Here is a 15,987-nt window from a genome sequence, read left to right as displayed (position 1 = left end):
CTGTGTTCCTTGGATGTCTAACGATGATCGAGAACCCTTTTCACCAAACATAACCACTTTGGACTGATCTCACCATAGAATATTCCTCCATTGTTGGGATGTCCAATTTGCATGATTCCTGGCAAACTTCATGCGCTTAGTAATAGGTGTCGCGTTTAAAAGTGGAACCTTTCGTGGTTTGCAGTCTTCAAGGTTATGTTGCCTAATATATTAGCGAACTGTTTGTGCCGTCACATTTATGTTAAGCTCTTTTTTAATCTCGGTAGCAGGCTTGAAGGGATCCTTCGTGCTCTGACGAATCAGTCTTTTGACATGAAGAGGGCTCATAGATCGTTATAATCCGCGTGTTTCAATAATTTTTTGATAGTTTAAGATTCTTTAATTATTTTATTGGAGCATCCTACAAATTGACCAACTTCTCTGTAAGTTTTTCCGTCCAATATCAATTTTTTGTTAAGATCGCGCTTCTATGCAGTGCAGTGCTTTCCACGCTCTATTGTAATGATTATTATTGACTTTTATGACAGAACAAATATTCTATTTTTTCTGCATTTTTTGAGGCTTTTTTCTTAAAATCCCCAAAAATAGACAGAAATTTGAAGAACGCTAGCACTGTTTTTATACCCTGAACCCATTAAAAATGGGTTTAAGGGTATATTGTATTTGTGCAAAATCCAAATGTATGTAACAGGCAGAAGGAAGCATCTCCGACCCTATAAAGTATATATATTCGTGATCAGCATCAATAGCCGAGTCGATCTAGCCATGTCCGTCTGTCTGTCCGTCCGTCCGTCCGTATGTATGAACGCAAGGATCTCAGAACCTATAAGAGCTAGAGACTTGAAATTTTAGATGTGGATGCTCCTAGTTCCCGCGCAAATCGAGTTTGTTCCGATAATCGATAACTGACTCCGTTTCAATCGATAAAAATCGATAAATCGATAAAAATCGATTTCGACATCCTGTTTTTTTTAGCAAGTTGGGTAAATAATAATGATATGTTGCTTCTAGAATATTTTAGATATTTCAAGTAACTTTATTTCATACCTATCGCCACCTCCCCGCTACCACCTCAGAGCTATAAATCAAGTTAATAACCCAACTTTTATTGCCAACCAATTTAAACCACAATTTAAATGCAATTGACTTTTTCAGAATACACAAATATTCTATGGTACAATAAGATATACTGTAGAAAATTTCATAAAGATCGGTTAAGAAAAGCCAAAGTTATATACGCAACTGCGCAATTGAACGGGGCAGCAGCTTTAAGAATTTCTGTATACATGTGCATTCTAATAACATGGTAATTGCATCTTTTTTTTGTAATGTTATTTTAGTTCCTTTTTTATCATAAGTACTTAATTGTTGGTGTGGCTGTTGAGTAGAGGCATAGCAAGTGGTGCGGTCTGTCGCGAGTTCGAGCCCCGCCAAGGGAACTTTTTTTTATTAATTTTTTGGTGTTGTAATAAGAGGGTTCAGGGTGTCGGGAGCTCCTGACTAGAACCTCTTACTTGTTGATTATGGGGAATACTAAACAATATAAAAAAATTCAAATTTAAAAAAAAAAAAAAAAAATGTTTTGTAGTTGAGCTATTATATTTTTCACAGCTGTATATTCTTGCTCAGCATCAATAGCTGAGTTGATCTAGTCATCTCTGTGCATCCGTCCGTCCGTCCGTATTCTTATTTTTTTTATTTTATTTTATATTATTTTATTTATTAATGGTCGATCAACAAGTGTCTTCCTCATTATTCAATAGATTATATAATAGATAATAGAATTATATGCTAAAAGCCTTGTTAAAGAATACAATTTACTTCATAGAATCACCGACCGATGGAGGTGTTTTATTTGCCAGCCCGGCCAGCTGTGCCCCTTTTCACAGCTAATTTGTCAGTGACGCTATTAGAGCCTACATCTTAGCAGAAGGTTGTAAGTAGGAAAAAAGTGTTCTTAAGTAAAATTAAAAATAATCTTAATTTGCTATATTAATAAAGAAAATACAATAAATAGGAAAAAAGAAATTAAGAAGATTATTAATAAAGTAAAGCCATGTAAGTTAGATAAAGAGTGTTAAGTAGATAGGACAAAGAGAAAAGGAATGGAAAATCACCGACCCGGTGGGGGGAAATTTTTCAGCCTGCCCGGCAAGCTATGCCCCTGCTCATAGCTGGGAATGGTCAGCGACTTCCCGAAGGTATCCTGAAAGCAACGATTTTATTAGGGGTAGAGACAGTTCGGTAGAGAAAACGTGATGCAAACTATTATAATTTTTACATAGCACGCGAAAAGGTTTGTGCATAGGGTAGTCTGTTGTGCACGTAGATAGGAATAAGGGGCGATTATTTCTGGTTGGTCTAGCCGGGACAGAGAATTAAAGACGCTCTAGCAGAAAAGGAGGATCTATGTCGCTAATAATCAACTTATGTATAAGGACAACACCGAGAATTGTGCTATGGTTGTTTAACGCGGAAGGTTGAGAAGACGCAGTCTGCTGGAGTAGGATGGCAACCGAAGATTAGGATCCCAATTTAAACCTCGTAAGGCAAAAAGCATAAATTGCTTCTGAACAGATTCAATACGATCCTGGCTATTGTTATACTGTGTAGACCAAATGCAAGAACAGTATTCAAGGATAGGGCGAACAAGAGAGATGTACAGAAGTTTTGTTATAAAAGGATCGTTAAACTCTTTAGACCATCGTTTAATGAATCCAAGTAGACCTTTTGCCTCATTAACGATGGTATCTATGTGAAGATTGAAACAGAGTTTAGAATCAAACAGAACGCCTAGATCCTTAACTGTTAGTATACGTTGCAAAGGGATATTGTCGATTGTATAACTGACAAGATAAGGTGTAGTACGATTAAATGTCATAAACATACGCTTTGAACAATTTAGATGTAATTGATTGGCCAAAGTTGCATAGCGTTTAAATCGTCTTGTAGACGAGAATAATGTAGGGGATTAGTGTATGATAGAAAAAGTTTGACATCGTCCGCATACATGAGTACACGGGCATGTGATATAACAGAGGGGAGATCATTTATAAAAATAGTAAAGAGTAAAGGTTCAAGATGACTACCTTGAGGAACACCAGAAGTAACGTGAACCCGTTTAGAGGTAGTCAGCCTCAGCATTACTCTTTGGGTCCTACCTTTTAAATAAGAATTAATCCAAAGCAAAAGAGATGGAGGGAAACCTACTCGGTCAAGTTTAAAAAGTAAAATGTCATGGTGCACAGAGTCAAACGCCTTACTGAAGTCGGTGTAAATGACATCATTTTGCATTTTCGAAAGGAAAGCATAATTTACCAAGGAAGTAAACTCAAGCAGATTGGTCGTAGTTGACCGATTCTTGACGAATCCATGTTGAACAGGGGAAACAACTGATTTGCAGAAATGCTGCAAATTCGAAGTGATTATTTTTTCAAAGAGTTTAGGAATAGCGGACAATTTTGCTATGTCCCTGTAACTTCCCACCTTTCTTGTGAAGAGGAATGATATAAGAGTCTCAAGAGTCTAAGAGTTTCAAGGGATAGATTAAAAAGCTTTAGCAATGGAAGGAGGGAAGAGGTACACTCCTTGAGTAGACAATTAGGAATATTGTCCGGCCCAGGAGAGTAAGAAGATTTTAAAGAGTTTATAGCTAATAGGAGAGAGAATTGTGAAATAATGGGAGGAGGTATAGAACTAGCGGAAGAAATAGTATAGGGGTAAGATTTATTATTATTATTAGCCTTATCCATCCCGAGAGAAAAAGAAGATGGCAAACTTGAAGATTTACGCTTCAAGTTTACAAAATTATAAAACTGTCTCGGACCTTGGGCAAATTGCCTTTTACAACGAGTTAGATAATTCTCATAGCATTGAGAATTAAGAAGAAAGAAGTTCGACTTGGCTATGGAATATTTAGACAAGAGGGAGTTTAAGGTGTTATAAAAAAAATTAATAGCAATATTCATATCTACCGAGTCATATAAGAAAGACGAATCGGTTGCATAAGTAAGCTGATTCAGCAAAGAATAATTTCCTTTGCGAAAGCAACAGCGGGGCTTATTGGCTGATGAGCACGAAATGAAAGGATTACAATTGAGCATTGCAATCCTTAAAGTAGGATGATAGACATCCTCAGGAAGAGATAAAGGAGGGGTCCTAGACACATTAGAAATAAGGTAGTCGTTAACAAATACAAGGTCAAGTGTTCTATTCAAATGATTAGAAATTGAATTGATTTAAAGCAGCAAAAGATCAAGAATGCAGTCTATAAAATCGTGCTGTGCCGAGGGCACTAGATAATTTTTTAGCAGTGAATAATTACCAAGAGATGTTCGGCAAATTAAAATCACCCAACACCATAAATAGGGCACTAGAAATCAATTTGTTTGTCGTTGCATTCTGCGCACGACCAACTCGAAACTAGAGTCAAAATTACTCGAGAGCTGCTGAGCCACATTATTCAATTTTAAGAATTGATTTCTTACAGAATTATACATTCTGAAGAAATCAATTTGTTTGAAGTTGCATTCTGGGCACGACCAACGCAAGCCGCCGCAGCCCTTCTTGGCAATTGCAGCGATCTTGTCGCAATCACGCCCAGTGAGACCTGCACATTTAGCATGCATCATATTCTCACACAGCCAGCAATTATCAAATTGCGGCAGTGCCGAATCATCAGCCTGCTTGAACGTGCACGGCTTCTTACAGCACGACATAATTATTAAATGCGTATGCAAGTTGCGAGAGCGCAGAGCAAAACGAAAATGGTGCACAAGATAGAGCAAGTAAACACTCAAAAAACCATTATTCGTACACAAACAAATTGTTTGGAGCGAAAAGCAATAACAAAAATTTGCAAGAGCGCAATGCACAAGCAGAAAGTATGCAGCGAACACACGCACAAACAAGTGTATGCACAGGGGAGCACCGAAGCAAAAGAATCAAAACAGGCCATAACAACAACACGGAACTGACGCCGCGTTTTATAAATGCAATAATTAACAGACTTACGCTGCACAACGGATAACACTTTGCACAATTTATAAAAGCTTTTTAAATAAAGCACCGAAAAATTAAAAAATTTGAAATAAAAAGCAGGATTAAAGCGCAAAAATATATAACACAATGATCTCAAAACTTATAAGAGGTGGAGGCTAGACAAATTTTGAATGTAGGTCACCCTAGTGCCTGCGCATTACCAATTTATTTCGGATAATCGATAATCTTTCCTTTCCCAAGTAATCGCTAAAAATCGATATCGATATTCTAAGCTTATATCACGTGTACTGAAGTATACATTAAAGCACGCAGAGCGCTTGGTAAAGAGGCAAGCTCTACCGTAGTTCTTGATGTCGAACCACATACTCGATATATATACTCGAAGACCGCGACAAGGTCTTGTCTAGAAATTTGAGTTTTGGAATCCAAACTTCAGGCTCATCATTAACTGGTTCCCACCACGGAGGAAGATGCTATGCGAAAGCGATCGGGTAAACAATGGCCTGGAGCTTGCTAAAAGTTGCTTGTTGAGCAAACACTGAAACTCCTTGCATTGTGTAAGTAAGTTAAGTCGCTTTTGAACATAGAATATTTCAGTGCTGCCGATGTCTTTCGGAATCTGAATAAAAAGTTTCTGACGCTTAATGATTCGGTTCATATAGTCCATGACTCTTAGAGGTTTTCCGAATTCGGAGTAACGATACACTGTATTGCACGTGAGAGGCAACTTTAATAAGTTGCGCTTGACAGGACGGATTGTGACAATTGTATCACTTCTGGGCTGAGGCACTTAAACTGGAGTTGCTGGATTGCCTGAGCTTAGGGATTCTATTAGTCACGAAGGTCATCTATTTGCATGTTGGCTTTCAGAGTCAGGCTAGCAGCTTAGCAGATAGTATAGTCGTATTGAAAATTAAAAAAAAATTTTCTGTCAACATACAAGTTTGGAGGGAGTGCTGTGACAGAAGCTGTGGCTCTAGTTTCAACAAAGAATAAATATAGCTGCTATGTAGTATCGCAAAAACTATAGAATCACAATTTTGAATTGGACCCATCTGGGAATGGGTATCCTAGTGAGAGTTGAAAAGCTCTCGAAGAATCGTTGCTATCCGTGAGGGAGTTGACTTGCCAAGGATGCATTTCTTTCCGGCTTATGAAGCATGTTCCATACATGAAGATTATAGGACGGATAACCCTCGTCGAGATTCACGCAAGACTGCTTCATTTCGATGTCGAAGAGGGCGACGTGCAACTCACCGGTGTTTGCCTTGAAGTTTTTTTTTCTCCAAAAGTCAGCACGTAGAAGGTGCTCTCTTGGAAGAATGACGACCACAGCTTTGTCTTTAGGGGTCCACTTGCGTAATGCAAAGCCGCTAGAACTGCCCAGGGCTTTGCGCAACTCGTCAATGTCTCCGACAGCACCATTTTTATACCCTGAACCCATTCAAAATGGGTAAAAAGGGTATTAGGTATTTGTGCAAATGTATGTAACAGGCAGAAGGAAGCATCCCCATAAACTATATACATATATTCTTGATCAGCATCAACAGCCGAGTCGATCTAGCCAGTCCGTCTGTCTGTCCGTCTTTTCGTCTGTCCGTCCGTCCGTATGGATAACCGCAAGGATAGCAGAGCCCATAAGAGCTAGAGACTTGAAATTAGCTGTAGGCCCTTCTAGTCCATGCGCAGATCGAGTTTGTTTTCGATAGTCGATAACTTACTCCGTTTCCAAGCAATCGATAAAAATCGACATCGATATCCTGTTTTTTGGGCAATTTTGGTAAATAATAAGAGCTAGAGTCACCTAATTGATATGTTGCTTCAGGACTAGTATATATATATCATGTATCTTTTATTTTATAGCAATCACAACCTCCCCGCTACTACCTCATAGCTATAAATCAAGTTAATAAACCAATTTATTATGCTCACCAATATAGCACACAGTTAAAATGCAGTTGGCTTCTTAAGAATACACAAATATTTAATGGTACAATAAGATATACTGTAGAAAATTGCATTAAGATCGGGTCAGAAAAAACCAAGGCTATGTTTTACTTACATAAACACACACACATTCATGCGCGTCTGCTTCGAATTCTATTAACAGCATTGCAATTGCGATTGTTTTCTGTTTTTAGAGGCATAGCAAGTGGTGCGGTCTGTCGCGAGTTCGAGCCCTACCGGGGAAACTGTTTTTTTTTTTTGTGGCTGGTGTGACTGTTGAGTAGAGTCGGCAGCAAATAATGCGGTCAGTTGCGAGTTTGAATCCTGCCAAGGGAATTATTTTTTAAATTTATCTTTATTACTTCAAACGAGCGCGTTGCGCGAACTGCTCTTGGTGTTGGAATAAGAGGGTTCAGGGTATTCCCTGGTCGGAAGCTCCCGACTAGAATCTCTTACTTGTTTATATCCTGAGCCGAGTCGATCTAGCCACGTCCTTCTGTCTGTCCGTCCGTATGTATGAACGCATGGATCTCAAAACTTATAAGAGGTGGAGACTAGGGAAATTTTGAATGTAGGTCATCCTAGTGCCAGCGCATTACCAATTTATTTCTTTTTTTTTTATACGTTTATTGTTTTAAATCAAAAATAGCATTCATTTTTAATACAACACAGTTAAATTAGGTAGTATTTCGCCAAGCCTGGTTGGGTCCTCACGCTTTATTGTGGACAAACGTCAAAGGCGTCTTCTTTGAGTAAGGCTGCATCGTCACGTAGGTAGTCGGGGGGTCTGAGGCATCTCCTGTGTCGTGGTTGGAGGAGTTCCTTAAAGGATCTTCTCTTGAGCCTCCAGACTTCACATTCCAGTTACACACCTCCCTTGCTACCCGGTTCAGTGTCGCTGCAAGCGTTCGTTGTATCGGTTGGCGAATGCTTCGACTTGGCTGTGTATAGTCTCCATTCTGAGGTCTCTGTGCAAGGTAGAATTTCTGACTTACCAGTCAGCACCGGTCATTCGGCGCAAGACAAAGTTTTGGAGTGTCTTAATCCGTCTTCGATTTGTACGAGATGCAATTCCCCAAATCTGGGCCCATCAGTGGCTTTGTACTCACAGTGGGCGGAGTAATTTATTGCCACGTTATCAGCAAATGTGGCCATCAAGAGTTTGCCTGGGGTGGCGAACTCATGTAGGTCATCCAGAGTGGGCATGTCGGCATGTACACGGCAGCGTGTACAAATTGTAGAGGAAGGGACCCAGTACTGCCTTGAGGGACACCCGCCTTCATATAATGAACCGGAGAGATTGCTGTTCTGACTTTGAATTCAATTTTACACTCCATTAGATAAGAGCGCAAAAGTAGAAAGAAAGGGGCGGGAAGACTCATCTTGATTCTCTGGAGCAATCCATCTGTCCAGACTCGGTCGAAGTCCTGCCTAACGTCTACGAAATCTCCATAGCAATAGTCTTTGTCGTCGTAAGCCTTAAGAATATGGTTAATCACTCTGTGATTCTGTTCAACAGCGTCATGCCCACCCCTGAACCCAAATTGGGGATCAGGAAGAATGGCCATTTGATCCATAAGCCTAGCAAGACGGGCGACAATCAGTTTTTCCCAAGCCTTCGACAAGGAAGGCAGGAGACTGATCGGCCGATATGACTCAGGGTCATATTCCGGATTGCCCGACTTATGGATCATATGGATCCTCGCTAGATTCCACTGGGCAGCGAAGTGTTGCATCCTTAATATGGCGTTGAAGATCAACGTTATAAAAAAGAGCGCGCATTGGCAGGGCCAACTTCAGAGAGGTGTGGCCTATTCCATCATGGCCCGGTGCTTTAGCCCTGGGAAGGGTTTTGACGACGTTGATCACCTGCTCCACGCGGATGTGTCCGTTAGGTGGGGAAGGAAGGGCCATTGGTCCTTGTTTCTGACAGCAGAATTATTCCGATGTCGTGTTTTTGTATAAGAACATCCAGCTCTGGTACCTTACATGAGCTGCCGTTGGCATTCCAGATTAGCACCCTAAATGGTGTGTTCATTTGGATAGCAACGCGGTCAAAAGGTTAAGGATTTGCTGTTGCATATCCAAAGCTGTTGCATTACTGCAATCCTTTCGATAGCTCGGCTCATGTCCTTGATGGCAGATGATGATGCTGTTCTTGCGCAGTCAGCCTCTTCTGTTGCTGTTCCCTTAGCGGTATATGAAGCCTAGCTTGCGCTGGTCCTTCTCGCAGGCTAGCGCTGGGTACATTGTTCTCTTTGCTGAAAGCAGCTAGTCCTCTTCTGGTGGCAGCGGGGTATGAAAGCCCTTCTACTTGTTCAGTGGGTGCTGTACGGGGGAAGTCAACAGGCTTACGCCCTTCGGTTCGCTTGAGTCGGTGGGAGATTGTTCATTTTGGCAGGCTTTGGGGCTCCCGCACGCTTTGTATATTCGGTGAACCACTCGCAGCCTTTATAGTTGGCAGGGTGGTTACCACCGCAGTGGGCGCATGTTACCGTAACTGAGTCGGGCCGTGTGCAATCGGCAGTGCGATGATTGATCCCGCATTTCACGCATTTGTTTTGTTTTCTGCAGTATGTGGCTGTGTGCCCGTACTCGTGGCATCTATGGCATTGCACCAGTTCTGGTTTCTTCGTGCAGTCTCCACCTTGACCACCTGCTTGCACAGCTTCCTGATGGTAAGAGCCTCCTTGTTGTTGGCCGGCGGCTTCAAGTTAATGAAGAGGATGTTCATGGGCTCCTTGGTAGCTTTGTTGTTCGGATTGTGCACATGGAGAGCGGTATGGCCCTGGCTCAGCAGGTCGTCGATGAGCTCTCGGTTGAGTGTGGAGTGGTAAAGGCCTTTGATGACTATTCGGTAGGGCTTCTCCTCCTGCAACTGATATGAATAGAATTGGATTTTTTGTTCTTCCAGTTTTCTTATAATGGCTGTGTATGTGGGCACATCATTGGATACGAGTCGCATAGTCCGACCTAGGCTGGACTTGATGGTCAGGTTGTCAAGGTCCACTACTTCAGATAGTACGAGCCACACGTCGTTGTTGTCATCAATGTAATTTAAGACGATGGGGGTGGCTACTTTCCTCCAGTGGGGGCATTGTTTTTGGCCCTTTCTTCGGGCACGGAGGAGCTGGTGCTGGTATGGGCGACGGCGTTGGGCTGGCTGCCTCCCTCAACCTGATGAGTCCTTGACGCAGCCACGTTCTCTTCTTGGGCTGAGCTTATCTGCTCGGCTTCAGATTCATCAGTCTCCATGTCCTCGTCGTTTTCGTGTGGCGCCAAGAGAGCATATGGCTGTTTGTATGTGCACTGGACTGAATCAGGCTAGCCGCAGCTGCAGCGGGTGAATTGGGTTTGATTATATCTATTGGAGTGTCAACGGAGTCTCCATTCACACTAGCACCAGCATGTGGACTGCTGCCGCGGTCGTCGGAGACCATTAAGGGTAGGAAGGTGAAACTGGAGTACTTCTTGCAGACATCAGCTGTTGCTAAGCGGCTGTTAAGCATTAATGTGCTTGGGGCGTCAGCATATAGGTGGCCTGCCTCGTTAGTTCGAGACGACCCCTTGTTGATCATTGTGTATGCGTTGCTGACGTCAGCACTCTCTGGTATGGTGGCTCTATTGGCATTGCCACTGGCTGGGTGCATGTCAGCAAGATAGCGAAGACTCACTAAAAAAAATTTTGCTCTGTCAGTAAGTAGTTTTGTTTTAATTTTTGACGTTTTTTTTTTTTCTGTTTGTTATTGGGTCACAATAATTGATGCGTTGCAGTCTTTGTGCGGGATTACAAAAGCTGCGTTTGGCCGTTTGGGCGTGCACTCGAATTTCGATTTTTGATTTTATTCCGCGAGTACGTCCTTTCACTTCAAACACCAAGTAGTGTCTATGAACTATTTTTTACATCATCATCATTGTTGTGCTTTACTCTAACAATTTTTCACGTTCCTAAAATCTTTGGTTTCAATGTGAGGCCATTTCCAAATTGTGTTCGTTCAATGACAACTAAGTCGCCAACGTTATATTTCCTGCTACTTTGCATAGTAAGTTGAACGTGTTTTTTTTCGGTTTGAAGGTTTAAAATTGGTTTTTTCGTTTTGGCTCTTAGCTTGTTGCGAACGTCGTTAAATGCAACTGCGGACTCTTTTCTTAACATTTCATGCAGTTGATGATCATCTTTAGTTCGCATCTTGACTCCCATTCATTGAGTTATAAATATACAGAGGAATAAAATTTTTTTTCAAAAAATCTTAGGTAAGATACCGAGGTTGTAAATACAGCACCTGTCTGTTTGCAGCTACTTCTACCGATGCCCAAAATTCAATGACAACTTCAGAATATTTTCAATTAGAATCAACAACAACCATAATTAAAACAAACGACTCCACAATGAAAGAAGCACAACACAAAATCTGTCCTTACTGTCCCTTTTTGGTTTGAGGCTACATCCTATGATCTTAGCTTCTGCACTCTTCTTACTCATTGTTGTGGTTTCTAAGCACTGCTATTAATTCGCAAAGTCACAAAGTCATGTCTTCTTCCTCTCCACTCGCTTTCAACTTGCAAGCAGGTCCAACCTTCTTATTAAGAAATTTGTATTCAATGTCAAAGAAATATAATACTTTGTATTTAGTGTGCAACTATTAGTACAATCAATAATAATTGTTTTCTTTAAATATAATATACCACTTTTATTAAAAAAGGGTATCAATGCCTTGACGTGCTAAATAGATGTTGGTATGTGTCTCTCATCGCACGCATATTGGTAAAAAATTTGCATGTATGTGTGTGCCAAGTCAAGGGAAGTATATGAATTTAAGAAGATTGCAATATTCTGTTGCGTATGTGACATCACAGGCTTTTTGTGTGAGACAATTTCGAATTTAAAATTATTACATATGACAATAAATTATTAACTATTAGACCCTTTTTATTATTTATTTATATATTCATAATAAAGTTTGGAATATAAACTAGTCAATATAAGAAATAAAATTTGTTTAAATGTGCCCCCGAGGTAGAAAACTCTCTAGAGCACCTGCAACCCCAAGTGCACTCGACTTCGGGCTCTACAAGGTATTCAGGCAGGAACAACTGAGAGTAAGAAGTCTCCTGGACCTGACCTCCCATCACCTCCCACTACTGATTGAGCTAACGTGGACGTTTACCGGACCTGCCTCAAGTACACCTTAGAGCTCAACGTCGCCATAAGTACAGCAACTGAACTGGAGAGCTATGTTGACCACCTCACAGCAAAAATAACGGAAGCTGCCAGACGTGCAGCCCCGCAAACTCTGCCTCGCACTCTGCCAAGGCGGAAATGCTCAGCGCGTACAACCGGCTCCGGCGACTGCTGGCTAGGACCCGAAGAGAAAACCGTGACAGCTTTCTAGAAACAGCTGGGCATTACGACAACAGCACCTTCTCAGTGTGGAAGCTCACCAGAAGTAATAAAAAACCAAGCTATTTTTACTTCCCGGATGAAAGATCATTCCGGCCTCTGGCTCCGATCGGATGAGGAGAAGGGCAATGCGTTTGCTCTCCACCTGGAGGCGACCGTAATGCCATTCCAATTCGCGGATGTTGCACAGCGTCGTAAAGTGGCTGAAGCACTTGATGAGCCACTGCAAATGGCTCTCCCAATAAGGAGCATATCCCCCGACGCGATGAAAACAACAACAGAGCAGCCAAGGCACTCCCACGCAAAGTCATTAACGCGCTCGTGATGATTTTCAACACAATGCTCAGGCTTGGTCACTTCCCGAAGCAGTGGAAACGTGCGAAAATCATCATGATCGCCACACCCGGTAAGTCACTAACTCAGCTGGAATCTTACCGCCTATAAGCCTGATGCTTTCCAAAGTATTTGAACACTCCTATTAAGTCGACTTATGGAGCTCGATGAGGTCACGCGCTTGGTTCCGGACCATTAGTTTGGTTTTGGGAAGTCTCATGGCTGCACTGAGCAGGTCCACCGAGTAGTCAACCTTGTACTGGAGGCATTCGAAAAGAAGAAATACTGCCTTGGAGTTTTCCTCGGCGTTTGACAAGGACTGCCACGAAAGCCTCCTGTGAAAAATCAAAGCGGAGAGTACACCGCGCAATATTTCAGCAATTGACGTCCTTTGCGGCAGGACGCACCTTCTACGTGGCCGTCAAAGACCAAAGGCTCAGCCTTCAGCCCCGTGATACTGCTGATGGCAACGTACGCGGATGACACCGCCTTCCTAGCTTCGCACGAATATCTGCAAGCAGCGACAAATGCAGTGCAGGACTGGCTGCTGAAAATCAAAACTTGGACAGTCAACTGGAACGTCGCCATAAGCTGTGCCAATTCCGCGTCGCCTAGACAGTTGGCAGGGGATGCGGTTTGATAGAGGAAACATTGAGCACACAAGCTTATTCTGCTATTTGGGCGTCCGCTTGGACCGAAGGCTCGTAGCAACGAGAGCAAAATGCTTGAGAAGGCTTCAAAAGCTCGACTGGCTACTAAAGCCTCAAAGCAAGTTGCATGTTTCCTCGAAGGCGCTACTTGTCAAACTGATGATAACACGTGTTCCAGCTAGAGTCCTCCACGAGCGTTGAAATTAATAATTATAAGGAAAATTCCATTTCCAGCTAAAATGTCCATCAGCTCCGCTTCAACTTCTTTACTTTACCGACAATCTGATTACAGTTTACTGTACAATACATCGATCGACAATATCGATACTTATTCAATTCATTTAACATTTCAAGGAATGTGAGCAAAAATATCAAATATCGCTGACATCGTTACTATATATTAACTTGTGGCGCGAACATACTCCCCGCCTTGGAAGCTCATTCCACAACACCATCTATTGCTGACTCCAGTGGCAAGGGGCAGATTCTATGTATATTCCGCTTTAGAAGCCCCGTCTTGGTCTTGAGAGTCACGACACGCACTACGCCATCGGATCCGGGACGTAATTCTGGCACTCTTCCTAGTAAACATTGACCAGGCGGTGCGTTGTCTTCGGCGATGAAAACAAGACTTCCGATCTGAACGTTGCTCGCAATAATCCTTCATTTTAAGCGTTCCTGCATCAAGGTAAGGTTCTGAGTTTTCAAGCGGCGCCAAAACAAGTGGTGTACTACGAAAATCCTCTTCCAATGGTCAGCGATGGTTTGACCAATGCTTCGTCATTGAGTGGGCGACCAACCAAAAAGTGACCTGGAGTTAGAGCTTCTAAGTCATTTGGGTCCGATGATAAAGGATACAGCGGCATCGAATTCATCACGGCCTCCACCTGCGTAACTGCTGTTGAGAGATCCTCATAGTTGAGTGCCGTGCTGTTTGCGCACTTGACTAGCAGCTGCCTCGCAACCTTTACTGCACTCTCCCATAACCCTCCAAAGTGAGGTGAGAATGGTGGGATAAAACGAAATTTGACTCCTCGTTGACTGCACGTGTCGTTGATAACACCTTGGCCGACTGTTCAGAAGTTTTGCCCAGTTTAGGCATTAAAATATAATGCTTCGGCCCTTAGCAATCGACCACCTACGCGTATAATCGAAATTCCTTCTTCTTCTTGAACGAAAGGATTTAAGCATTGCATTTTGTAGACTCAATAGGTCTTTTATTTTTTAACAGAATGAATTCTCCACGTAGCTTTAAATTTTGAAAATTATAAATTATATAGCGAAGGCCTCCATCCATCTCGTCTGCAGTTAGGTCCGACTGATTATGCCCTGTAGCTTGCCGCTTTCAAAAAGTCGTTTGTAAATTTACATTCCCCAATAACGTCATAAGTCTCAAGGCAACATTCTGCAAGTGAAAACCTTCTTCTGTTCAGGTATTGCTTCGTCGCTGCAGCACCATTGCGCGTTAGCCCAGTCATATACTGGATGCCATAAAAAATCAGGGCCCTCCCACCATAAGTTCGCATTGTTCAAGTCCGTTAGATACACAGACAATATCTGCTGGGTTTAATTTTGACTCTACTTTATACCAATCTTGAATTTTGCTTAACTTAACTTCTTAACTTCTTTTATTTCAGCCACCCGGTTTCCATCGGCTTGCATGAGATAACTACCAGTTGAGCACAATTAGGGAGTCTATAAAATATCGTGTCTGCGTAACCTTTAGATGAACACAAGTAATAACTTTTGCCATAAGTCTCGCCATTAAAAGTGCTTTTTGCAGTTCTAAGCGAGGCAAGGAAGCCACTCTGACTGGACCCACCTTGAACTTGGCAGTCACTAGACGTAGTGAAACCGCTCCGTCTTTATTACGCACGCGAGCATAAATCGCTCCATCATAAGCTCGATTGGATGCGTCAGTGAACCCGAAGTGCTTGAATGAGTCCACCGTGATGGGAACCACCGATTGTGGCAGCGAAAACTGTTTTATGAGCTTCAGTTCCACTCGCTATCTTTGCCACTGAGCCGCGTAACTTGACGGCAGCACTTCTTCCAAGTCGTGCTTCAGTAACTACAACTCTTGCATGAATATTTTACCTAGAATCAGTATGGGACTCATGAATCCCAAGGGATCGAACACTTGAGCTAGTTCTGATAGCATTGTTCATTTCGTAATAGTTGTTGAGCATTTGACATTAAACGAGAACTGAAATTGGTGGCTTTGACACCCAACATCCAAGGGCTTTCTGCATCTTCAGTTTTAAGCATTAAAGGCTCTAAGTCGTCCGCATTGCTAAGGGCTTCATGGCAATTACTACGCCATTTGTGTAGCTTAAATCTTCCAAGTTTTAACAGCTCACTAACTTGCTGTTTCAATTCGCCACACAACATATCATCCATGTAGAAACTACGTCTAATCGCTTTAGTTGCCAGTGGTACTCTTCCCCATATTTTCTGCTAGAAAGAACAAGCAGCGAAATGCTAGAACCTATAAAAGCAAAATCTAGTCATCGTCTCAAAAAGATCGGACTGCAAGGTCAGCCCAACAAGCATAGTATCGTCTAGGGAGACGCCGTTACTGGTCTTGCACGAAGCGTCAAATACGACGCGCAATTTGCCCGTCAGACTTTCCGGCCTGAGCACAGGATGATGTGG

The sequence above is a fragment of the Drosophila novamexicana genome, unplaced genomic scaffold, assembly GCF_003285875.2.
Source record: "Drosophila novamexicana strain 15010-1031.04,08,12 unplaced genomic scaffold, DnovRS2.1 tig00000932-arrow-arrow-pilon, whole genome shotgun sequence".
In the NCBI taxonomy this organism is placed as follows: Eukaryota; Metazoa; Arthropoda; class Insecta; order Diptera; family Drosophilidae; genus Drosophila; species Drosophila novamexicana.
Note: the sequence above shows the minus strand (reverse complement) of the source record.